The sequence below is a fragment of the Gopherus flavomarginatus genome, chromosome 14 (genome assembly GCF_025201925.1).
Source record: "Gopherus flavomarginatus isolate rGopFla2 chromosome 14, rGopFla2.mat.asm, whole genome shotgun sequence".
Lineage (NCBI taxonomy): Eukaryota > Metazoa > Chordata > Testudines > Testudinidae > Gopherus > Gopherus flavomarginatus.
Window position 1 is genome coordinate 9,806,508 of NC_066630.1, and position 26,304 is coordinate 9,832,811.

General features: G+C 39.3%; 1 protein-coding gene across 1 annotated transcript in view; it reads right to left on the bottom strand.

The window, feature by feature from the left end:
- The window catches only part of LOC127034477 (cadherin-13-like), a 433,731-nt gene that overhangs the window by 31,780 nt on the left and 375,647 nt on the right, over positions 1 to 26,304 (bottom strand). The gene's annotated exons all lie outside the window — the stretch shown is intronic.

Genomic DNA, 26,304 nt, shown 5'->3' on the forward strand with positions numbered 1-26,304 from the left:
CAGTAGGGGACGTCGAAATGCCCACTGTGATCCTTGGAGACCCCGCTTACCCCTTAATGCCCTGGCTCATGAAACCATATACAGGGAAGCTTGACAGGAGCAAGGATCGGTTCAACTACAGGCTGAGCCGGTGCAGAATGACTGTGGAGTGTGCTTTTGGCCGTTTGAAAGCCCGCTGGCGCTGTCTTTATGGGAAGCTAGATTTGGTGGAAAGCAGCATCACCGCTGTTATATCCGTGTGCTGTACCCTCCATAATATTTGTGAAGGGAAGGGTGAAAGATTCAGTGAGGAATGGACCTCTGAGGTTCGACGCCTAGAAGATGAGTTTGCTCAGAGGTTTTACCCAGAGAGCAGGGCTAATAGGGAGGCCCAGGAAAGAGCTTCAAGGATTAGGGATGCTTTAAGGGAGCAATTTGATGCTGAGAGCCAACAGTAATGTTTGATGCATTTGATGTGCTTTGCTTTACCTTGGTGTATAATATTTACCACTTCCAGCAATAATATAACGTAGTGAACAAGAAAAAAAACCTTTATTCAACATACAGTACATAACAGGCAAGGGGGTTGGGGTGGTGGACTGTACATTCACAGGTTTGAATATGTCCTATTTTGATCACTATTCAATGTCTGCTGCACTTCAGGATTACTATGCTGCAGAATAATGGGGGTGGAGTGAACAGGTTAAGAATTATAGTTATCAGGGCTGGTAGGTGATCGTACAGGTGTTGGGGGCAGCTGGGGATAATAAGGAACTGGCTGCTGGAGAAAGTTGTTTTGTGGAAATACTGGGGAACAAGGAAGAGGGCTTTGGGAGGGCTGTGGGTTACAACGGTACATATTTGTCTGCATGGCTACAAGAGACTCATAAGACTCAGTTTGGCGAGCCAGGAGGCTTATCATTTGCTTTGTGGTTTTTTTGGCAGACAATTCCTTTCTCCTGCTTTCTGTTTGCCTCCATTCATGTACACTCTGTCTCCATTCATACATCTTCTCTCTCCATTCCTGTGTCTTCCTACTTTCTCTGTTGTAGTGGCTCATAACAGATTTGATCAATTCCTCTTTTGATTTTCTAGGATTCCGTCTCAAGTTCTGCAACCTACCTGAGGCCGGTGACCCGGCTGCAGTAGTCAAGGTCACTAGAAAAAAGAGAGATAGAACCATGTAATACACAGAGGTTACATTGTTTATCATCACACATTGAAGGACTTTTTAGACTTTTGGTAGCATCCTTCTCACATACCTCACATAACACAGAGAGGGCAGGGAAGCTAAGTCATGGCGAGCAATGGGGTGAGTGGTTTTGCCCCAATTTCCCCTTGGGAGTGGGAATTGACCAATGGGTCACTGGGGTTTATCAGCAATGGGTACAGGAGGTAGCTGATGTCCTGAAGAGGGGACAATAGTGAACAGGAAGGTGGTGAGCTGCTTGGGGGGGGTTGTTTTTTGGTCCGCGTTCACACCGTCCTGCTGGTGGGGGAGGCGGAAGCACCGCGGTGCTGGATGCCTGCTTGGAGGGGAGGTGGGGAACACCGGAGCGCACCACGGTGCTGGATGCCTGCTTGGAGGGGAGGTGGGGAACACCGGAGCACACCGCGGTGCTGGATGCCTGCTTGGAGGAGGGTGCATAACACCGGAGCACACCGCGTGGATGCCTACGTGCTGGGAGGGTGGGGGGTTAACAACAGAGCGCAATGGGCTGGGGAAACGCGAACCTGGCGCCCTGCACTCAAGTATCCCTAAATTCTCAACAGGGTTTCCTACTGCCAGACATATCACTGCTGCGTGTTACCTGGGAAGAGAGGGAGGGTCTTCTACAGGAATGTGGATACCGCCCTGGCCCCTATGCAGCTTGCCTGTGTGCAGAAATGGTCCTCCCACCCCTCACTGCACAGTGGATCGGACGAGTTAGCCTGACCGGGACAGGGACCACGGTGGCTCTCCCGATCAACTTGAGAAAGCAAATTGCAAACGCTCTTGCTGCAACTTTTCAAGAGATTACCGAGGCAGATTACAGAGACGTGATAGAGCAAATCAATGGGCTATTCCACGTTTAGGCATGCATGCAGGCAGCCATACCCAAAACCCTCCTCTCCCAAAACATAAAAATCTACTTACCCCGAGCACGATCCTCAGTTTCTTCCTCACCATCAACTTCCTGCTGCTGCGACTGGCTAGCCTCCTCCTGGCTTGAGAAGAGCTCCTGGCTGCCTGTGTACTGGGACTCCGGGGTGTCTCCCTCCACACCAGTAGCCTCACTGTCGCCATCCTCTACAACCTCCCCCACTTCTCCCTGCTCTGAGCTCTCCATCGTGCTCCTAGGATTGGCAGTGGGGTCACACCCAAGTATGGCATGCAGCTCCTGGTAAAAACGGCAGGTCGTGGGGGCAGCTCCTGAGCGGCAATTTCCCTCATGAGCTTTGCAGTAAGAACTCCTCAGCTCTTTAATTTTGACCCTCCACTGCAACGCATCCCGTTCATGGCCCCTTCTCATCAAGGACTGCGATATCTGCCCATAGGTATCATAATTTCTCCTTCTGGAGCGCAGCTGTGCTTGCACAGCCTCCTCTCCCCAAACACTTATGAGGTCCTGCAGCTCTGCATTGGTCCATGCTGGGGCTCGTTTGGTGCGTGGAGGCATGGTCACTGAGTGATTGATTCATTAATGGTACTCCACACCTGGCTGAGCAAACAGGAAGGGGATTTTTAAAATTCCCGGGGCATTTAAAGGAGGGGTCAGGTGAGCCCAGGCCAGTGGAGTTTGCATGATTACCAGAGAGGCTTCTAAGGTATGCTGGGATACCTGCTTATGCCACGGAGGTCAATAAAAGCTCTGGTGGGTGTCTACACTTGCTGACCAGCGCTGGATCACCAGCGCTGGATCCTCTACACCCGAGGCTCGACCGGGTGTACAGCCAGCGCTGCAACCAGGGAGTTGCAGCGCTGGCCGTGCTGTGCAAGTGTGTACACCACCTAAGTTGCAGCGCTGTAACCCCCTCACCAGCGATGCAACTCTGTAGTGTAGACCAGGCCTAACAGTGTGATTTGAGACAGAATGGGTACTTAAGCCTGAGAATTATGGTATGTAAAGCAGGCTGTGTTAAGCACTATAGAGAATGTTTGCCTTACTTCTACATATCCTTATTGACTGGGGCAAGGCTTTTTTCTGGTATTGTATCAGACTTTTACTAGTACCAGGTAAAATCCTATCTTGAATTGTCAACAGAGGCAAAACTCCCACTGACTCCATGTGCATAAGGATCATGCCTACAATATGTTAAGATGTAGTTCTCATTGCTCTTATTTTAACAGGTTAAAAAACATCTCTCAGGTAACTGTAATAGAAAAGACAGAATGAATGATGTTACGGTCTCATATTTATTAGGAGCTAGCCCAAACCAAAACTCCAACCACCACAATTTAGGTGATCCGAAATCTCAGTGCAGCTCTGGATCCAAATGCCACAGCTCTGCTTCTTACAGAATTTTTAATATGCATAAAAATAACCACTTCTTTGTAGTCATTGTGCTGGATAATGTTACCCTGAATTTTAGACATTTAAATATAAACCATCTTATTTATGGCTATCCTGCTAAAACATCTTCCCAGCTGTTGCGGTTTGCTGCATAAACAGGTACTCAGGCAATTAAAAAAAAAAAAACAACACACAAATTACATACTTGATAGAATGCAGTGTCTCCTTCAGAGTCATTAGTGTCAATCATGCAAATACAAGTTTTAAGCAATGTTTGAAATGCATGCCTGTTTAAACAAAAGTTCATAGTCTGGAACTATTGCAACAATAGTACAGGTACAAGCACTATCTCAGCATTAGTAACCCAGACATTACAATGCTATTCATATTATGTTTCTCTATGATGATGTTTCATGGTAGAGGAATAATTCTTATTTACTTATTTTTTAGAACTATTAAAAGCACCCTATGTTTTCCTTTTTTTAAAAAAAGGAAGATGACCATAATTTTCAAAGACACAGGTGATCAAATATAAGGAAGAGTGAACCTTTAAAAAGGTACAGAGTTCTTGTAACTTCACCACTTTTCTCAATGTCCTTATCATTGAAAAGTAGGAGAGGTGGAGGCCATGCAGAGCAGAATTCTGTTACCATATTGCCTCCTCTTTTCTTCTCCTCAAGTGGGGCCTAATCCTCAAGATGATAAATTCCTTCAACACTTGTTGAAGTCAGCAGGAGTTTAAGTGACTTTTCCCTGGAGGGGGACAGCTGGCATGAGTCACCCAGGGAAGCCACATTGTACTGTACTGCATGAATGGATTGTTGAGAAATTGCCAATAAAAGTAACTGATTTTATATGGTTCCAAGAACTCAAGGCCAGATTCTTAGCTGGTGAATTTGGCATAGCTCCACTGCTGTCAATAGAGTGACACCAATTTACACCAGCTAAGGATATGACTGCCAGTAACTTACTCACAGCTCCAAGAGTAAGAATGACACTGGAGCCTTAACTAATATCAATGACCCAAGTACAGAGAGAAAAAGCTTTCCACTCTGTTGCACTATATAGTACTCTTAGCGGCTTATAATATAGCCACAAAGATTAAAGATGACCTGAGCTACTGCATTACACTTTGCCACTGTTACGGTAAAGAAGGGTAAACCCCAGTGTAATCTGTGCCCCAGCAACATTGCTGCTGTTAAAACAGAATTATGGGCTGCAGTTGGCCGTTGCCAATCTATTGATCATTTTCAACAACTAATCAGAGGATATCCGACCAATTTCATCCTACTGAAGTATTCTTAAAGCTGTTTTATATTTTCAGGGTTATGTTCTAGTGTTCGTGACACTGATGTCACCTCATTATCTTCAATGGAGTTATTATAGATTTACATTAGTGTCTATGAAATGGAAACCCATCCCACAGATGGAAAGCAGGCACATACTCAGAAATGTATTAGCATTCAGACATTATAGGAAAGCCTTTAAACAAACAAACAAAAACAAAAACTTGGAACAAATGTTTCATTCCTTATATTTCGATTTCCTATTTTCTGGTGGCTCTTTGACTACCACCCTCTGTAGAGAAGCTTTATTTTCAGACAACTTTCTTCCCCTCAAATGAATTCCTTCATGGTTTTGACTAGTTGCAACCTTCAATACTCACTTCCCAGCAGGAACAAAACAAAATGCTAACAAAAGATTCAAGATAGCCAAAGAAAGGAGATGGTCCAGTGTTTAATAGGGTTGCACAAGAGATAAAGTAAGCACTAGACTGATGCAAATAATGAATGTTTTGGTTCAGTCACCAAACTGAAAAATAAAATAAAAAATAAAACTTGTTTTGGATCAACATAAAATGAATTTTTTAAAAAAATGTAGTGAACTTAAAAAACCCAAACCACTTCTTTTTAGGCCAAGGTTGAAGGAAACATTTCATTTGATCTGAAACAAAATGTTTTGTTTTGTTTTCAAGTTCTTTGACCTTTAAAAAAATCAAAATGAAGTAAAATTTGAAATTGAAAAGTCATTTCAGATTGAAAAGTCAAAACATTTCATTTTGATAATGTCAAAATAAAACGTTTGCACTTTACTGGGATTTTTGGTTTTTTTGATTGAAACAATTCCGTGAATTTGACATGAAATCACAAAATGTTTCAATTAACCCAAATCTGCATTTTTTTTTGCACTACTCAAATACGATCCCCTTGAAAACAAATCTTTTCTGGGGTTCAAAAAAGGGTTGTGCACCTCAGCAGTTTTGATTTCCAGTTCACAGAAGAGCTAAAATACTAGCAGTAAGTCTGAGCTGGCTGCATTTATCTCATCAGACTGACCTCACACTTGATAAAGCATCCCCATCCTTTAACGTATTTATACCTGCTCCTGTATTTTTCACTTCATACATCTGATGAAGTGGGTTCTAGCCCAGAAAAGTTTATGCCCACATAAATTTGTTAGTCTCTAAGGTGTCACAAGGACTCCATGTTGTTTTTGCACAAAATATGTCCTTAAGAGATTTCATGTCCAGTTTTGCAGACTCAAGAGGTCTGTGTTTTAGGAAAGGCATGCTGGATATTCATATGAGGTGACTCCATGCTTGTAAAACTAAAGTGGGTCTTTAGTAAGGGAACTATTTGCACTGCACCTAGAATTCAGCAACCGTGCACACAACACAAAGCCTATCCTTCACTGAGATGAATACCCAATAGCTAATAGGCTGGCGTGCAAGGAAAGTTTAAATTATACTTCTCTGAAACCAACAGGATGAAATAAGCCCGACAGAAGCACCTGAATGTTTGGGGGGTGATCTGTATGGAAACCAGACTCAAAGCTTTTGATGTTTACTCTTCACTTGCATTCCTGTATTAAAAACTGCTCAGAAAAAAAAATAAATTGAACACTTTTTCATACTGAATGTGCTTCCTGAATAGCTATTAATCAAAGAAAATAATGGAAAAGAATGTAACCCAACCATGAAAATCTTTTTTGATGAGTATGGAGACTGCAGGAAGTCATAAAAATCAGTACAGAATACACCTAGATTAAATAGAATTCTAGTTTAGGTTGCTGGAAAACTAAGTAGATACCAATTTGATATGACTGCAGTCACAATACCATGGGTTGCTTTGTAAACGACATTGACAAATATGTCAAGAAATCATTTTAATCCATTGTAAAGTTTGTGGAATCAGGATGTTTGGAAACATTTATGTAATCAACAGTATAACACTAAAATTACCATCCATTTGGTGCAGGGACAGAGTGTATGCCTGCAGGGATAAATGGAGCAAATTTCTGAAAATCCAGCTGTCTCTCTAACGAATCAAAGATAGTTTTGCAAACTGACCTTTTAAAACATAAGCTTGTCAGAATATTCAAAAAAACACAAGGGCTTACTTATCTCAAATGACGGCTGCCGAAATTAATTGACATTATGGGTTTCCATTTTTCATTATTATTATTTGTTTCAGTAATAGTAAGAACCCCAAACTCCTCAAGGCCTCATCAGGCTGGGCAATATGCAAAAATTTCGTTATAGACAGTACCTACCACAAAGAACTCACATCCAAGTTTAAGACACACAAGTAGTGTAACAAATATGCAGAGAAGTGAATACAAACAATAACAGCAGCAATTGTGTTATTAAAAATAGAAAGCAACGTGCAAAATTACGTCCTCTCTCAAAAGGACGTCATGCTATGTTATCTGCATGCTGTTACAGGGTCATGATTTAGGGTGGAATGACATGCATGCCACAAACTTATATACCAATGGGATAACACTCCTTTAAAATTTACATAGACCTTGCTGCCCAGCCTGACCTTGCTGATGGAAATTATTCACCATCAACATGACGCCCTAAATACAAGTTAGCCAAATGAAAATGCCATCAAAAAAGGAGACGTGGCCTGTTTATAGCTAATGCCACTTTGTCTATAGCTAATGTAATACTCACTATATTCCAGGTATCATAGTAATTGCCTGAAAGAAAAGCAGCACCTGGTTGAAAATTTGCAGGCTAAAGAGAAATTCAGATTAGATGGAAGTGCTGCTGACGGAAATAAGGAAACATTTTGGGTCCCTGACCACCACCATTATCATTGATATAGACTTCAGACTTTCAGGCAGGTTTGCCTAGACCAGGGGTCAGCAACCTTTCAGAAGTGGTGTGCCAAGTCTTCATTTATTCACTCTAATTTAAGGTTTCGCGTGCCAGTAATACATTTTAAAGTTTTTAGAAGGTCTCGTTCTATAAGTCTATAATATATAACTAAAGTATTGTTGTATGTAAAGTAAATAAGGTTTTTAAAATATTTAAGAAGCTTCATTTAAAATTAAATTAAAATGCAGAGCCCCCGGGACCAGTGGCCAGGACCCAGGCAGTGCGAGTGCCACTGAAATTCAGCTCATGTGCCGCCTTTGGCACATGTGCCATAGGTTGCCTACCCGTGGCCTAGAGCTTTAAACTACAGCTCCATGAAAGCAGCCTGGAGATACTCCACCTCAGGCTCCAATTTCTTCATTTTTCCAAAGAAAAGCAGCATTCAGGCTTGAGTTGTCCCTGAATGGAGATATTCAAAGGGAAAAAAAGGCCACTGTGAGAAGAGATACTGGTGACTCAGCAAATGGAACTCTCTTCTTTGGATCAGAAATGAAACTATGCACCAGTGTTGTGTTATAAGGCAGTGTGCTTCTGGGGCTGATACCTCCTAGTGGAGATGCAAAGTAACTTCTCATCATTAAAGATCCCTCTAAAGGCAGAGATCATCTGCCCTGAGATCTTGGCCATAACTGAATATGGGCAATTTCACTTTCCCTATCTCTGTCCTCTTGTTGAGTTAACAGAGCAAAGGTACTGTAGTTCTCTGCATCTCCTAGCTATAGGCTCTTTAGTAGAGCTGAAGTTTCCTCTCACCCCAAATTTAGTTGAATTTCTGTGCTGTTTGATATGAATTGATTTATTTGACAACTCCACACAGATAACTTTGTTAAAAAAGAGAGTCAAAGTTGCTTAAGTGCAAATCCCATTAAGGAAATCTCTCAGCATAAAGGAAATTAACAGGTAAGACAACAAACAATGGCTGAAATCTTGGCACTATTAAAGTCAATGGCAAAACTCCCTTTGACTTCGGCATGGCCAGGATCTTTAATCTACAAACGTTAGACTTATTATAATTTGCTGGTGACCCATCTATCATATACCGAAATCTTCAGTCCTGCTCCAATACACTCCAAACCAGAGCTGGTCAGGAAATTTTGACTAAATGTTCCTTCATTGCAAAATGAAGATTTGTGAAAAATGAAACATTTTGCAAAAATACATTGGTTTTGACAAAATTTTCATTGAGAAGATTTTGCTCGGGTCCAGGATGAATTTTTTGGTCACAAAAAGAAAAAGAGCCCCAGAATAGATAATAGACTGGTGGTTAGGGCACTCGCAAGTAATATGGGAGATCCAGGCTCAAGTGCCTACTCTGCTTGATTTGGAAGTCTCTCTTTCTGGCCCAATGAGTATTAAATTAACAGGAGAAATTAAGTGAGAGAGATTGACTATATAGCCTACTGACCTGGAGTGTAGGACATCCGGGTTCAAGTCCCTCTTCTGAATTAAGCAGAACAGGCACTGAACCTGAATATCCTTCATCCAGTATTAGTGCCATTGTCAACAGCTATGGGCTGTCCTGGGTGGTCTACTGTAACTTGGATTTAATGAGCAGGAAGTATGGAATTTTCGTAGACAAAAAACACTTTCTGCCTGCCTAAATTCAGTGATTATCCATGTAGAGAATGCTGTCTGTGAACATGGTTCTTCAAATAATAAATGTATCAGTGTGTGATTATTGCTGCAATAACTATAGCATCTAGTGCAGCACTCATTACTCCTTAGCAATTGGCTCTCCTGTTTGTTTAGTGCTCTCAGTTCACTGGGGATACTTAATTACTAATGCAATCCATTATCTCCAAGTAACAACCACCATATCAAGCACTATTACCTAATAAGTTAGATATGATTTAAAAAAATCATGATTGATTGGCATTTTCAATGTACAGGATAACTATTTAAGTATACGTGTTTGTTCTAAAAACCAAACTGCATCAAGGTTTATGTCTATTCAAATATTGCTATGAAATCAGACAGTGAAATAGTAAGTAACTGATTAACCACGACATGAATTTTTCAATTCCATCTCACCTGGAAAAAAATTAAATGATTTGTATGCAAAAAACTCTAGTTTTAGATCTTTGCAGTTATGACAGAGTGAAAAGCCAGAGACATTGAAGGTTAAGACCAACACTCCCTGCTCCTTCCTTAATAAATCTCTCTATACGCTTAGGACCTAATCCAAATGACACTGAAGTCAGTGGAAACCTATTATGGGAGACTGTATGACTGCTAGACCATCCTATATCACTGCAGTAAGGATTTGATCCAAAACCATCAAAAGTCTTTGGGATTCTTTCCATTGATTTCAATTGATTTTAAGATTAGGTTCTTACTGTAGTGAGACAGTATGGTCTAGAGGTCACATGGGCTATGAAAGATATTGAAACCCTATACAGTAACTCTGTGGACCATTGTATTAAATTTGTGAATGGTTTATCCATGATAGTGTTCTATTCCCTGGGCAAGGCTTGCCACAGCTCCTATAAGAACTAAAAACAGTAGGGATGGTTACCCTGGGGATTGTAAACAACTCTGAAGAAGCATCATCCATAGGGTTCAAGGTTTCCCAGATACTCAGAAAAAGGAAGGGTTGTTGGTATAAAAAGTTGAGCTTGAACTGACATAGGGCCATCTCTGTAATCCAGAAAATGGAGAGGACCTTCTGTCCAAGCGGAGCCCCAACCCTTGTGGAAGGGATGTGGAAGACCTTGGCATACTGAGGACCATAATACAGATGGGTGATCTCTGGTAAGCTTTTGTCATGTGTATAAGAACTTTTATTGTTTTTTATATGTTTTCTTCTGTAATGTTTTTGCCTTAAGAATAAATGTGCTTGCTTAGAAAGAGCTGTGAGGTAAATTGTAACTGCTGGCAAGACACTGTTCAGAACTCTCAGTGAGAAAGCAATGCACAGGTGTTGGCCATTAGGCAGACTGGCCTGCGGGGGGTATCATGAACAAGGCAGGGATCTGTGTAGCCTTAAATACCCTAGTCATAAGGGAGAGGGATATGGGTACCACCATTGATACGCTGTTTGGTCTTAGGTCACAATATCTTATATATTTTCTCTTACCTTCTTTAAAAAGTCAATCATCATACAGAGTCAGTATCATCAGACCCTGATCTCAGTCCTGTAGAAAGGACATATGAATGCCTAAATGACACAAGGCCAGATTCTGAAAGCCCCCTTTATATGGGTTCTTTAGTACCTTGTTTAGTGAAAACTTCCATTCTAATCAGTGGAACTATTCAACCAGTAAGAGGCTTCTCAATGAGGAAATGTGGCAAACTCTGGTTTTTAAATGGGAGATGTGTGTGCAGAGGGACGCAGGAGTTGACCTCATCTGTATTTTTCAATACTGTCTTCCCAATCACAACAATGTAAAGAAGAGACCACACAAATGGTGGCACGAGACCCATAAAACCTTCCATGAGTATATTTAAAGTTCTCTAATATCAGCTCAAACCTGTTGCTACAGCATGACACACATGCACATACTCTTTTTTCGAAGTGAATGAAAGCAGGTCTTACTAAAACAAGCCACGAGACTCCTTGAGATCATATTCATGGAAACATCTGTTCTGTTGTCAGGACATATCTATTCCACGTATTTTGTGTATGTAAGATTCAGTCTTATTTACTGCATGCACAGGGGTAGTGGTGGTGGGGAAATCCTAGTAAAAATCAATATATGGCAGGCTTGGATCAGTGTTCCTCCACTCTCCCAACAGAAACAACAAAAATACTGTATTGTTGTCAAAAATACCACAGTAACACTTACATTTTCTTTGAGAGATACCTGTTAATGAAGCACTATGACTCATGAGGACCTGATAGCATATCACCTCCAGTCAGCGGGCTCGTTTCAGGAGCACCAGACACTAGGCTTTTGTTGCTAAGAAATTATACTCTTATGTTTGAAATATCTCTTACGAAAAAGGAGCAGCTTCTCTTTGTGAAATGAATATGTTGCCAGGTTGACAGCCTTGGAACCAGCCACAGTATTCATGTGTTCATTCTTGCAAGGTCTCATCAGTATTTCCCAACCATGCTCTGATGTCTATTCAAACATTGCCTTGTGCTGAGACTATCACTATGATCACATCAATTAGCTCCACATTCTGTTATATAGACACTTGATCATTAGATTGACGGCCATAAAACAGTCAGTATAAGCAACCAGACAGATAACGTATGGTATATACCACTGTTCCGTACCAGATTTAAACTAGAGACTGCAGGCCCATTGAAGCCAATGGCAGAATACCCTTTCACTTCCATCAGGCCAAGATTTCATCTCTAGAGATAAAAAAAATCTGAATCCCATTTCTACCTCCTGAGCATTGGGGAATTGCCCCCAAACTGCACCTTAAATCATGGTGTTCAATAGATAACTTCAAATGAATATTACAAAGTCAAAAAGGCACTTTGTTCTCCTAGAGACATAATGTTATTGTAAATTCAGGCTGTGTTAAGTGCCTCTCTTGAACCTAACATTTTACAAATAAAATTCAAAGAGTAGGAGATATTAATTTTCAATTGCTGCTGAGACAGTTGCACTTTCTGACAGCACATTCATGCTGTTCAGGAAGAAACAAAACAAGACACACTTGTAAAGGTTAATTAATTGTAATTTTAAATTTTATATATATATACACACACACACAGTGCTCTCTTTTTAATAATGCTCTACCATATTTAACTGTTCCTCATTCAAATGCAATTAAAAATACGACAGTTACCCTGGGCTCCTAAATGTATTGAATCCCTATAAAATTATTTTTAAGAGTATTCATCTTCCTTTGAATAATAAAATCTTTATCCCTTAGCTGTAATGAAAGTTGATAGGTCAATAGTCATCATTTGCCATGTTGTGCCATTTCCTTAAGTACTGTATTAGCATTTATAAGAAGTCTTTCCAAATGAAAGTTCTTCAGATATTACCTCTTTAAATAATAATTAGAGTTGAATTGCCACCCTCCTGCACTGGTGATGTCTGGTGAATTGGAAGATATGATAACTCCAAGGCCCTATTATGTTGAGCGTTGCTATTGTACTCGTGCACCTCATGTAGTTGAATTAGTATTCAGATCACAATAGGGGGTGATTAATGATATACTATGACAGAGCAGTGAGAGGCCTGTCACAGAGCTGCACATATTTAAGTATTTAAATCAGAAGCATTTACTCAATATATATGGTATACCCTAAGGTTAAACTGCTTCTGATTTTGAATAGCGGTAGTTTGTTCAAACTGATGCTAAGACATGCTCTTTAATAAAATCATATAGTTTCTTTTCTTTCCAAAGGACAGTGCAACTATATATTATATATATATATAAACGGACTGTGGGGATCTTGTTGCCAGAGGTAAATACTACCAAAACCAAAATAGAGAAATAAAGCAACTTTCTATTTTTAAGTGGAGCTGAGAGTTATTCTTTGTTTACTATCTTATAAATTCTCCCTTTGTCTTCATTATGAAGGTATAAAAATAATGATAAAAAATACACACTATTTACCTTGGTATCTGCGAGTAACACTTCTATAGAATCTCTGCCCTCCGAACTTGCTTTGCAATTTAATTGAATATAGTGCTGGTGAAAGGTGTTGAGTTAGATCCCTGAGGACTCAAATCTACTTATCCACAGATAGTGAACAGCACAGGCAGTTTACAATAAAGTGGTCATTTCATTTAGCACCTTCTACAGAAAACAAAACAAAAACAAAAACCCACACAGAACCTGTAAAGAGAAAACTTATTGTCCTCTACAGGTATATGATAGGATAAATGTCAATGGCAGTTAACACAGGAAAACTTCTAAATATCATTTAAAATATATTTTCAAATATAAATACTGTGCATACACAGAAATTGCAAATTTGATACACCAGAATAACTGTGCTATTGAGAACTTTCCTTTAGCAGTCAGCACAGAGCCACCCAAGAAGAGCAATGATACGTAAGTAGAAAAAAGTTCTCATCAAACCTTTGCCTTAGTTAGGCTGGAGGCAACAGGATAATAGTCTGGAAGAAACTCACTACAGCAATGAGTGTGCCATCTTTTGATTCTTTTAGCTATTCTGCTTAACACCGCTAGACACTTCGTACATGTGCATGGAAACAGAAAATTACTGCATTTGAAATTGTATCCTTTTCTTTCTCTCTATTTGTAGTCCAAATCCAACTTTCAATCAAAACAATTAGCATTCATATCCCTGGAATAAAGACATGGACAGTAGAAAAGATTAGTAAGTAAAATGTTAAGACATCTTTTATTTCATTGCTGCTAACTTTGGGTCTTATCTCCTTTTCATTGAAGTCAGTGGCAGTTTTGTCTCTGTCCAAAATAAGAGTAGGCTTAGGCTTTCATCTATATCATACATGTGCAAAACAAAGACACCCTAGCATGAATGAAACGTTAAGGCTAAGAATTCAAACACTCAAAAGTTTGTGTTAATTATGGCTTAACATATGGTTTTCTTTGTGTAGATTAAAAATTAGTGAACTACTCTCAGAAGCTGGTCAGAAAATAGAATTTCCATCCCACAAGTAATCAGATGCACAATACTTATCATGAGTTAATCTGATATCTAAATACAACTGGGGTGCTGATCAATATTTCAACATGGGGGGGCGCTAATCAGGTGTAAAAACAAACCAAAAAACAAAGAACAACCACCTCAGAGAATTTTTTGTTTGTAAATGTGGAAATGTCTACCTGAATTTCCAAGGGAAGAAAATGCTTCAGCATTTCAGAATAAAATTCTCTTCAAACCTAAACATTTTGTTTCAAAATGTCAATGCAAAATGGAAATGTTCCTTTCATGGTGACTTTTCAACTTTTAAATGACATAAAAATGACATTTTAAGCTGAAGTGTCAGTTTGAAAGAAAATGTTCGTTTCAAAATGACAGCTGGTTCATAAAATGGTTCATTTTGAAATGTCATTTCCAAAAATTTAAAAATGTTCTTGAAATCAACATTTTCCTGTGAAAAAATTCTATTTTGACAAAACAATATTTTCCATTTAGAAAATTGTTTGTGGGAAAATTTTCTATAAATTTTAATTAACATATGCATTCTGGAATTTATGGTGTAACCTGTTTTTAACAATATGTTACAAAACAAGGCACAGAGTCTATTCGTTTATGGTTTTCCAGACTTTATGAAATTCACTAAAATAATGCAGATTTGAAACCAATTTTTCTGGGTAGTTTTACAGCTGTGAATGTTTAAAGCTGAAAAACCAATCTAATAATCTAACAACTGGGTGCTGATAATCATATTCACAGCCAGAAGAGTTATGACTAGAGAGAAAAATCAGTACTAAATTATTCAGAATCATTAAAAATTATTGAGCAAGAAAATAACACTCCATAAAAAGCACCAATTGGTCTCAGATGATTTGGTGATACATCATACAGAGTCTCTGTTTAAAGTCTGGTTTCAAACACTCCCACCTAGTAATCTGCCATTCACTGATGAAATCATTGCAGTTTGTTGGAAAGATCATTACATTGTATTGGTCAGGAAGCTATTTACATTCAAACTCTCTCACACGCTATCTTTTTCTTCATCAAGTTTTCTAGATCTTCTCATTAGTAATACAAGACAGATGGATCAGGATTATTGATTTTTTTTAACTCTGCAACGAGGATCATAATCTTAGTCATTTGCTGATGATGACCGAGTCTAAATCATTCACTGAAATATATGAAGTCATATAGTTCTGTTTGGTCAAATATTATAAAATCTTAATTAAAATAAAAAAACTGATTTGAAAAATGTGCACTAACAGATAATAGGCACTATTTGCTTCTGTTTGCACCAGATGGTCTCTTATTAAAGAGAAGGGGTACTAACTTCTCAAGGTTAAGCCGTAGAGGAGTTTTTAGGCAGATTTCAAGCTAGGTAGGAAAGGTTGAGAAGAGGAGATTTCATTGACATGACTGTTGTGTATTTACAGCTCAACATGGACCCAAACTGCAAAGTTCAGATCTGGCTCTAAAACTTTGGTTGTATTTGGATCTGGAATTTTAGTTCGTCATTTCCAATACATAAACAGAGGAATTGATTCTTTACTAGAATCAATGACAAATGCCTCCACTGATTTAATGATAAATGGAAGAAGATGGAGTTGTACTGAGTCAAAAGAAGAGTAATTAAAAGTTTTAATTAGGACATTAAGAAGGAAAAAATATAACACTAAATATCAAGGAAAACTTTCAGACAGTCACTTATAGAATCTGCAGAAGCAAAAATCCCACAGGAAACATGTACACCCCATAATTTGATGAAGTAGAGAACTAGAAGTGTGAAGTGAAATGTACAGCCTGGAATTATTTTATCACTAATTTATATGATTCTATATCTGTGTATTTATAAGGCTTTCATCACACCATGGTATCAGCTCCTCCCGCTAAAGGTTTATCCTAGTTATATCACACTGAGGATATCCCCATTTTATAGATGTGGAAAAGAAGCACATAAAGAATAAGTAATTTAAGAAAAATCAGACAGGAGGTCGGGGCATAATTCAGGTCTCCTTAGCCCCAGCCCACAATCTTCACCTCAAGACCATCTTTCTTCCCTCTATTATAGATCATATAGGAACAATATATAACAGGGAACTGCATATTCTTTTTAAATTGAGCTTTGGCCATGAAATACTCCCAAAGAAAACAGAGTGATTCCCTGAGAAACATCATAAATCATGTGCCACCCACTTACCACGACCTGACGTATAAGTGCATGTGATTTGCTTGTGCTAACCTTTTAATTCACACTTCAAGAAAATTTTGTTTTCCCTTCCTCTTCCTTCCTCCATAAGTACAACTATATTCCCTAAACTATGAAAATCAAAGTTTCATTAATCATTCTTCATTTATGTCAGTATCAAACTCCCTCTTAATACCATATATCCAGTGTGCAAAAGCTCAGCATATTAATGAGATTTACTTACTGAGCTTAAAACGGCTAGCTTTGGTACAAAGTGAAAGATCAGCTTCAACATACCACAGCACGTGTATTAAAAGAGCCATTTCATATTGCCATATGGGTTCCATTTGGAAGTAGGGGGAGCGTTGTAGATCCTTAGGTGAAGAGCAAGCTTAATAGGATTTCCAGAATGGGGAAACAAAGAACAATTCCAGTGTTCTTAAAATAATTCTGTGTTCTTAAAAGCTGCAACGATAAATCTTAACATTTCAACACCTGCTGCATTTTTCTCCCTTCAATCCTCAAGTCCATCACCGGTGACTGCACAACAGGGATGTGCCACACTAGGATGAGATCTGCTATGGTAACATTCTGCTGCCAGAGTCAGTTTTCCTGTTGTGGAGCAGATAGAAACTAAGAGCAACATGTGGTTGCAATTAGAGTGGAGCAAAATGGTTTCTCCTTCCTAGACAGACCATTCAAGTGGATCTCTGAGCCCAAAAGTTGGAAGAAATCATTCAGAGAATCCTTATTGCAGGGACAAAAAGGAGATCCAAGACAAGGTGTGGGAATATGAGATGGAAATGCTCATTGATATGATTCCTCTGTGCACTTGGACTATTCTGTAAGTATGTTGGAACAGCCATGAATTTTGGTTATTGCAATCTTCACTGAATAGGTAAACCAGAATCTCCTATTGCTGGAGCTGACTGATTTAAACCTAAATCATCCACAGTTAGACAAGAACCAAAACAGCTAGTAAGTACTATTGACATATGGCCTGCACAGGGTACTACACAGGTATATAGAACTGTGATGAGGTATACAAACCCCATTCTCTAGAAGAGGGGGTTAAGGAATAGCTCTGGGCCCAGGTGGCCCTGTCCTGCCACACCTGCAAATCCTGCACAAGCTGGAAGGGGAACTTCAAAAGGGAAGCAGAGCAGTTCAATGGATAGGAGACAGAGTAGGGGAGCAGACCTACGCACTGAGTACTTGGGAAGGAGTACCGGAGGCAGGCTTGTTACCAGGCACCTGGCAATATGGATCTGAATTAGCCTTCAAAGGAGGGACTGGTGGTAATGTTTGAAGGTCAGAAACTTTATTTTGTATTCAGTTCTTTAATTTCCCATGTGGGGAAAAAGGGGATTCTGGTAAGACATGATCCAGGGAGGTAGCCATTTAGTGCCTCAAGGTGCAGGACTTAGCTACCCCACCATTGGGCTATGGATTAGAGCCAGGAGGAGAGACTGGGGCTTGGCTCCCCTACTAATCTCTACAGAGGGGACAACATGAAGATCCTATCCCTCAGTGGGGAACCCAGATGGGGAAAACCCTGAATGCACAAAGGTCTTGATCCCAAGTCCATGACCCAAGGAGAAAGCCCCGAAGCCCTTGCAGGCATCTGAAAACTGTCCAATTACTGGACCCTTTGTGTGCCTTGAAAGGAGTGGACTGGGACTCATGACCCATTCGGAGGGCTGAGTCACAAAAAAGGAATGAACCACCACATGACAGAGCTGTAGCGAAAAAGGATTTGTGAGGAAGAAAGCTTACCCTGACACAAGAACTGACAAAACATCTCTTTCTAGGCACTCATTAAAGACAGCCAAAGTAATTAAAAACATTGGAAAAAATGTTTTGTTTAAAAAAAAAAATCAATGGACTGAGAAGTCTGATTTCAGCCTGGAGCAACTTTCTAATGACTTAGTTTGGAACTACTGAAAATACTACAGAGTTTTATAAAGCAGATAACACAGACCTTTCAGCTTGTCAGCTTTATGATCACATGGATTATTTTAGAGATCCTTATGCTGAGATGTGCTGCCTAGTTTTGTTTTGGTTTTTTTTGTTTTGGTTTGGCAGGAGTGGGTGGCTAAAGTAATGCAGAATATTGGAAACAGTTGCTAAGGCACTCCCATGTTTTGCCATCTGCTTCCACTAAGCAGTAACATTTTCCCTTTTGCTACATTTCTAGACTCCAGGAGTTCCTGATGGTTTCCCATTCCCTTGATGCTCTCTTCCGTGACTCAGAAAAATTAGCAGAAAGCGTTTCAAAGAGGTTTAGTTTCTTCAGATAGGTGGTTGTTTTCATCAGGCCGAAATGCAATGCATTCTCATATGGATCATTTTTGTTTCAGATTGTAAGAGAGGCTAATAACCCCTTTAGCAGGCAAGTCACTCCTGCTGTGACAGCTGAGCATCAGAGTCCCTTGGTTTGGGAAACAGTTCTATTTTCTATTTTATTTGTCCTCTTTAGCATTCCTGTTTACTTGTAACCTTCACCATAAAAATCCTCTTTGTGCCATGTTGGGTATTATTCACTCAGTGAGTATTAAAGCAACATAAAATAGTTTGGTTTAGAGATGCTGGCTTTGAGCGTTGTTCTTCTTGACCTACTGGATCCACCTATGTAAAAGTTCCTTGCATAAGCAATGCTAACAATACAAATACAAGTAGTTTGCAGAGTTAAAATGAACTTAGCTGCTGTGCTTATATGTCCTGTGGCCTCTTTTGTCAAGCGCTGTGGGAGAGACAAAAGTACATGCAGTTTATTTTGGATCTGACAGTACGTTGTGTACTTATAGAAGGCTCAAACTTGGCCATGATCAGGAAGGGTTTCTTTCTGATAGTGATACTTACAATTATCGAAAATCTTCCCATAAGGGACAAGGGAGTTACTGGCAGTGCGGGTATCACTTCAAGCTTGTAGTAAACCAACTGGCCTAATCTTAATATTAAAGAGTCAGGATTTAATTTTTGAATGTCTTTGTTTTTAATTTTACTCAGCAGCTATATACACAAATCACAGCCACCTGTTTGTGGTGTTCTTTACTCCTCACACCCAATATTCTGATAATAATTGAAGTTAGCAGAAGCTTCAACCAGGAAAAAGTGGCAAATGCAGATTATGGAAAATATGTAGATTAGAAGAGCTGTCATATCAGTCACAGAGCAAAAGCCAAGGCCAAATCCTGTAGATCTGGTATAATCATCAACCGACCTCATTACACTTTAGAGCAGACAAATACATCAGTTAAAATGGATAGGCCAAGTTTTGTGCCGAGCTATATTCTGCGAAATCCTTTGGATTTCAATAAGACTGAAATGGTATAAAATGAGGGGAAAATTTGGCCCTAGAAGAATAAGATGATGATGCTAGAAGCACTTCCAGAATCAGAAAATCTATATCTTGAGGACTCAGCATAATCATTAAGGGTAGTGGATCCTTGGAAATACTCTTCCTGGAAATATTATATAATCAAAGATTTTGCTTTTAAACATTAAAGAGAATCCTGTTCAGATTGAGACGCTCTATGCAGTTGCATTGAAGGTCACACCTAAAGGTATTGAAAGGGTTGAAATACTCATACTGTTGGAGGCACACAACATTGACGAAATCATAGAAACTGAGGGCGAAGAGTGCAGTGATGCTCTGTTAAACAGAAAGAAAGTATTAACTACCATAGTTTTGAAATATAAAATCCTGAAAAAAGGGTGGAGGTCATAGTACCATTCCCTGCAAGACTGCAAGACTGAGGTTCAACGTATATTTTCTGGGATATAACAATAGTCTAGAAAAGATCTATAAAAGATGGGTGTTAAAAGCCCAGGTGCTAGTTTCAAACCTGGGTACCTAATGTTAAGCCAGTGAGTTAAATTAGGTTAAGACAAACTGAATTAAAGCTATTTTGTATCTGAATGAAAGTGACCACAGAGGAGTTTAATGCAGTTTAACTATTCTAGGATTAAATCACACCTGCCTAACCTCAGAAGTTAAGTAGGCTGAAGTACAGAAATACAAGGATCCTATTAGAGAGTTATACATAATATTACCTCAGCACCAACCAATCTATTACTAATAGAACCCACTACACACCATTGGCTGAGATAAGTCTTTATTCACCAAACGGGGAAAAATATCATACTGTTTTACCTAATCCTTTGAGCACTGTATATTACAGACCCATTGGGAGATTCAATTCTTGATCATCCTAGAAGGAAAAAAGTAACTATGATATAGAAATGCTATCTGAATCGGGAATATAAATGTAGATTGTTGTTGTCATTGGTATAGATGTTGTGTGTATTAAAGTGAAAAATCAATACAAAGAAAATGAAAAAGGGTTTTTTATTATTCTTTGATGCTAAGAGACTGTAATTATTAGTGTAAAATGGAACCGATATACAAATTTATAGCAAAAGCTCTAAATATTACAGTATCCAATATATTCTTATAAATATGTTAAATATACACAGCATTGAAGCCCCTACAATGGACCTATGGGGCCAGATAAAACAAGATATTGTAAATTACAGCTTCCGAGATTGCAGTTGTACAGCTAATAAAAGGCTATAGTTCTCAGAGGAGCTGACTGACTTAATTTTCACAAAGAATTTATAACAGAATTTTCTTATAATTATCAGGAGTGAACAATACTAGTCAAACAGCTTGGCAAAAGAGAGAAGAAATAAAAAGAGAAGTCCTTATGAATATTGCTTGATTATAATAGCTGGATTCCATCCCAAATATCATCAATTATTTCACCATTTTCACTGAGAATCCAGGAATAATATGATTCATGGCATTTTATGATCTTTGGTGGCACATTATGTCATCTTTTAGACAGTTACTTCCATTTGCAGCATTTTACAAACTGACATTAATGGTCTACAGTGTTGTAATGAGCCGCAAAATGGCAAACACACTTTCCTTTCCTTTGTCTGATGACTGACCTTCTACATTTTTTAAAATGGTCCTCGCAACCTTTGGACATGCCTCTCTTTATTGCGAGATTTCTCAATGTCTTATGTGGTAATGGACTGGCACAAGGGCATCCAACTGCTATGCTTATTACAGTATTTTAAACTAACCTGAGATAAATAATCTAAAACTACAGTTCATGAAGTACTAGAACACTGACTATGGGGAAAAATCCTACATTAGCAGGAGACTGGACTAGCCCTTCCCATCCCTAATATCTATGATATGAGAATTAATTTCTCATATATACATCTCCGGGAACCACCAATAAAATTATTTGTCCCCTCATATTGAACTGCAGAATATTGTGAAGATGCACACTGCAATCGTGTTCAGTAGAATTTTAAACCTGCAGACCCTAGGAGATTCTAGAATTCTAATCCTACCATTGCAGGCACTTTAACTCACACACAAGACTTCATGATATGATCACAGTTCTTCCAAATGATGAGAAGAGCATTGCTGCTCATGAATTAGATAGAAAGGTTGTTTGCAGAGTGACTCTCTCCCTCCCATTGCCATGGATTCAATAGGTCACTTCAACAGTTTTTCTAGATGCTGATTTCTCTGAATTCTAGCTGCTGACATCCATAGGTTCCCATGGTAGCACAACATGCTACTTCTCAACTACCAGCCTGGGCCAATATAATTTAATAATTATTTCAGAACGTGTGAGTATCTTGATCTTATAAAGTCAATGAACTGATAAAACAGCTGATTATTATAGGGATCTTTGGGTGGAGTTCAAAGTAAACTGGTGTTAAACCAGTGTCTCTATACAATGATGTTTCAAGTCCAACTAAATGGAGTTTTAACACAAACAAACAAAAACTATCAGTAATGAACGAAGGGAAACAAAACTGGAAATATTGGCCTTCTACACCTAAATTTCATGTTCTCATCATGACCCTAAATATCAGGTTGCCTAATGCCTTATCCACATACTTTAGAACTAAGAAAGGGACCTTTTAATCATGAACAGATTATAATCATTTTGTAAATGTTAATGACTCTTCCAAATACTGGATGAAAAATTGCATTCCCTGCTAAACTGATAGGCGAATTGCATTCATCACTAGATTCATTCACCCCTTCCTAATTAGATAGATGTTATTTATGTGCAGACTTTGGGCCTGATCCTTACGCTATGATTCTCAGATATAAGGTACCAATACCATCGTTTCCACAGTTTGGGACACCAGATTAGGGGATAACACACAATGGGAGAATCTGCCCTACTTTCTCAGAATGACTGTATGTGGTGGGCTTCTACAGATTAGGAAATCCAGGAAAGCATAGAATCATAACTTTGAGCCCATGACAATGTAACACCAACAGATCCCGATTGTCAGCAGGGGGGGTTGAACCTGGGATCTCTGGAGCTAAATGTATGACCTACAAGCCACATGGCCTTTAGCGAAGGTTGTAGCAGACTCATTAATCTCTCTGTAGGTGCTCTCGGCGCCACTAGATGGGACAGAACACCACGCCCAGAAGGTGTGTGGGTTGCATACTTCCCCCAGCTGAGGAAGTGTGCCCCGAGCTACAGAGACTTCCCAGTTGAAATCCTGGATGAGCCCCTACTTGTAACACCGACAGACCCTGGTTGTTGGCAGGTGGGATCGAACCTGGGACCTCTGGAGCTAAATGTATGAGCCAAAAGCCACATGGCCTTTAGCTAAGGGGTAGCAGACTCATTAATCGCTCTCTAAGTGGTCTTAGTGCCACTACATGGACAGAACACCACACCCAGGAGTTGTGTGGGTTACAAGTCAATGAGCACATAATGTGAATAGGGAATCAGTAGACCTATCAATTTCTTATGCCCAGCAGGCAAGAAGCCCTGGGCCAGCTATCCTTGTACCCAGGTGGCAAAGCCTTATTATACTTTCCAAGTTTATAAAGGTTTTAATAGCATGAAAAGTAGTACTTTGCTCATTTTTCTCAGGGTCAGGCCCACAATTTTTAACAAATCATAGCACAAAAGGACATTTCGGCTTTAGGAAAGGAGGCAAATAGTTGTGTTATGCTGTTTTTAATTACATGCTGCCTTCTCTTTTTTTTTAAGCTTATTACAATAGATTATGGCTCTGCTGTGTGATAGTATATAAGGACACAGCAGTAGATCTCACTGGTATATAATAGAAATAAAATTCCTGATATTGCTCCCGTAATTAATTTCCACAGGGAAACCAGTTTAGTTTAGTAAAGAGATTAATGAAAATGTTGCCCATGATACAATTCTCCTAGTGAGATGCAAAACATCATCATCTCTGATTGGAAACTATAGAACTATTTTAAATGAGCATGCCATCAACAGTGGGTATATTTTGTCTTTTTTAGGTCACTGGCTTTATAAAATGGAGGATTTTTTGAGAGCTTCCCAGTCTGCTGCAAGTAAAGATAATGCTGATTTGGTGAAATGATCATAGTTATGGTGCATGAATAAGAAAGCATTAACTTACTTAAAACTGGTAAACCAAGAGTGAATTGGTAACAGTGACCCTGTCACTGTCATGGCAATAGAATAAATTGCCTTTTCAGCCGCTGGCTCGGTGGACTATATTAAATGAATTCTTAGCTCCTCCATTAACTAGACGTGTTGTCTTGTGCAAGTCAGTTAGCATTTCTATGCCTTAGTTTGCCAATCTGTATAACGGAGATACTACGAATCTGCTTTACATTCACTGGGCATTCACTCACTAAAATGCTTGATTTGTATAAGCAATCACAATACTTGTGAATGCACATTTTAAAAACTTGGATCTGCTTAGCTGTGCTCAAACAAAAATAATAAAATAGAACAACACAGTATTTTGGCCTATGAAACTAACCAGTTTATATTATACACTATGAGAAAACTACTTTTAAACCACTTCCGATACTAGTTCTATTAACATTACAGGCAACTCCTCTTTGACTTCAAAATCCTGGGTGGACTTTTTAGTTTTTGATTCAGGTGGGATTTGGACTGGTTTTCTACCTTGGTTAGAAGTGGTGTCCTGAAATGGAGATTAGGGTACAGAGTTCTGGATCAAGTGCTACTTAGTGCATTTGATGATGGACAAGAAAATAAATCTGGAAACAGTCAAAAACTTTGGATACTCAGCAACAGACTATTCAGTCAAGTGAAAGTTTAGATTAATTTCCAAACATAATAAGAGAGAAATGTTCCATTTTTAAAAGGAGATAGATCATTTATGTGTCTCCTATGGTAATAACTGACATTAGCTTTCTAGCTGCCTATTAGTGCTGCTATTCTTTCCCTAGACACAAATCATTCTTGTTAATGTCAATAGAAGTCTGGGCACGAATAGGGAGAGGAGAATAATGTGATGACTGGTAGTAAGACTAACCATGAGTCTAGACATAACAGTAACCTGAGTTCATCTATCTCAGTATGCCATGTCTGATATCCACTCAGATAAAAAAGGACTCATACAGTTAGGACTACCACCAAGCTGGTTGTCAGGCAGTAAGTGTCTCTGCCTCTTATATTACAGACTGGTGAACTCAACTACAAAGGAGAAAATCGGAGCCGGAAACATGCCTTCAGAAAAATTACATGTACAGTTTCCTGACAGCAGCCATTTTGGTGCATACCTAGGCTTACATTGTACCCATCACTAGAGCAGCTGAGCACCAAGTCACTTACACCTTTCCTGGGCGAAGGCCAACTCAGTTGAATAAGTGTGTAGAATTGCTCAGCTGAATTCTTCCTGTTGTATCCCATTGAATTGCTGGCTCTCTTCAGCTAGTGAGTTCTACCTGGAAATATTTCCCAACAGTCAGTGAGATTAAAAAGTTAGTGCTAATCCATTGTGAAACCTGACAGTGTTCAATAATACCCAATAACTTCTCTCTTGAAATACAAAAACTCCTCCAGGTTTACTACTTGTTATACCAGTGGGATTTCTGAGGAACATGGAGACATGTGGTGGTAATTTCCAACATCTTAAAAGTTTTTTTTTTGTAACATACTGACAATAAAATGCACTGTTGTATACATGCCTCTTCATCCGGAAATGCATCTGGTATTCTGCATTTATCTCATATTCAGCATAATTGGGAGCAGTTATTGTCTGTAGTAGTGGGCTCCATTCATTTCAATGAAAGATTTGTGAGTAATTGGTTTGGCTAGTGTCTCTCTGAGGTCTCTCTGCATGGAGAGCTCTGTGACCCCTTCTCCCTCCCTTCTTGCTGTTCTTTCATAGAGCATCAGCCCCTTTTATAGCTTGGACAACTAAGTCTCACACCTACTCTGCGGTGTGGCACATTCAGTAATCAAGGTTGGCTAGCCTTAGGCCCACGAGCCCATAAGGGGGAAGCTACCCAGTTGCAAACATATTGCTCATTGGATAATTATTATGACATCATAGAGGTGACTCCTGATGAGGGTTTTGAGGAGGAGAGGGCAGTGGCCTTGTTGACTAGCCAAGAGGACATTCCACACACAAAGAAACAGCAAGGAAGAAAGCAAAGGGATGTTTGTGGGATGCTGGAATAATGAACAGAGAAGTGAGGGCGAAGAGATAATGCAGTAACATGAGAACATATAGGTGGAAGGGGCAGCATTGTGGAGGGGCTTGGAACTAAGGAGAAGAACTAGCACTTGATGTGATGGGAAACAAAGAAGCTAGTGGAGGGATTGAACTAGGGAGTGGGATTTGTCAGTGATAGGCAAGGGAGATTATTTTAGCAGTTGCAATTTGTATGGGCTGGGGATGGATGATGTGTGTTTCCAGGAGTCCTCAGAGGAGGAGACTGCAGTATTCAAGATGTGATAGGATGAGGATATGGATGAGAATTTTAGTAGTGTGGCCAAAAATAAAGGCAGAACAGTTCTTAGATGTTATGGAGAAAGACATGCAAGATTTGGACATGGCAGGAATGTGTGGAGCAAGCAAGGAAGGGGGGTAATTCAAAGAGAACCCTCAGGCTGTCAGCTTGAATGAC